General features: G+C 40.5%; 1 pseudogene; it reads left to right on the plus strand.

Moving 5' to 3' along the window:
* Window positions 1-693: 693 nt before the first annotated feature.
* LOC129032273 (U6atac minor spliceosomal RNA) lies at window positions 694-803 on the plus strand (annotated as a pseudogene).
* The last annotated feature ends 658 nt before the right edge of the window (window positions 804-1,461 follow it).

Consider the following 1,461-nt stretch of genomic DNA (forward strand, 5'->3'; position numbering starts at 1 on the left):
GGATCAGAAATGGCTTTCCTTTGTCCCCACTGGCATCTGGGAGTGCACACAAAGCGTGTCCCAATGCCACTCCTTCCCATATACTCCCTGCTGCTCACTAAATCAGCTCCAGCTCTGGGTAGGGTTGAGGGCTTCCTCTGCAGACTGGATTGCCAGGTTCCCCAGTGGGAGTGTGTATCCCTGAGGCAGTTTCTCCCCCTGAACACTCTGGGGACTTATAGTTATCTGCCTGGCTCATGGTGTAGGCTGCAGCCTGCTGCTTCTTTCAAAGGGTCTGTGGTTTCTTCAGTTTTCCTGTTAAGTTCCTGTATTGCTTCTTGGAAAAAAGTTCATAGCATGAGTCTCCACACTATTTTGTCTTTCCAAATGGGAGAGGCATGCTAACGACCCCTCCAATTCACCATCTTAAAAAAAAAAAAAAAAAAAAAAAAAGAGGCATAGGTTTAAACCAGAAGCTAATAGCCATGCCAACTTTGTCAGACTACACCATTTTCTCCTCTATAAACAGGAATAATAATAATATCAACCCTGCAACGTTTTGTAAAAGTTTAAGATAATAAAGATGTAACTAATAGAATGCCTAGCACATAGCTCTGTTTAATAAAATTTCCTATTATATTCTGATTTTATGCAGTTAAACCTTATGAAGCTGCCAACATTTGATCTTTTTAACCTACAAAAATTGTAATTTCAATGTTTCATGAAAGGAGAACAGGTTAACGCTCCCCTATCCGGCCTTTGGGCCTAATAGCATACATACAGTTCAGGCATTGCCACCTTGTGGAATCTAACGATCATTTTTACAAAGTTCCAGTTAGATCACAGGAATAAGCTTTAGTGATCTATTGCACTGCGTTTTGAACATGGTTAATGATATGGTTTGGATCTGTGTCCCCACCCAATCTCATGTTCAACTGTAATCCCCAGTGTTGGAGGTGGGGCCTGGAGGGAGGTGATTGGATCAAAGGGGTGGAGTTCTCATGAGTAGATTAGCACTATCTCCTCGGTGATGTTCTTGTGATAGTGAGTTATCATGAGATCCGGTTGTTTAAAAGTGTGTAGCACCTGTTCCCTCTCTCTCTTCCTCCTGCTCTAGCCTTGTGAGATGTCTCACTCCTCCTCTGCCTTCTGCCATGATTGAAAGATCCCTGAGGCCTCACCAGAAGCAGTTGCTGTCATGCTTCCTGTACAGCCTGCAGAACCATAAGCCAATTATTAATCCTCTTTTATTTATAAATTACCCAGTCTCAGATATTTCTTGATAATAAAACAAGGATGGACTAACACAGTTAATACCAATGTATATTTCAAAATCGCTAGAATAATAGATTTTTAATGTTCTCACCACAAAAAAATGATGTCAGATGATGGCTATGTTAATCAGCTTGACTGAATCTTTCTATACTGTGTATACATATATCAAACCATCACATTATACTGCATAAATATACACAATTATTT

This window comes from Pongo pygmaeus, chromosome 11 (assembly GCF_028885625.2).
Source record: "Pongo pygmaeus isolate AG05252 chromosome 11, NHGRI_mPonPyg2-v2.0_pri, whole genome shotgun sequence".
Lineage (NCBI taxonomy): Eukaryota > Metazoa > Chordata > Mammalia > Primates > Hominidae > Pongo > Pongo pygmaeus.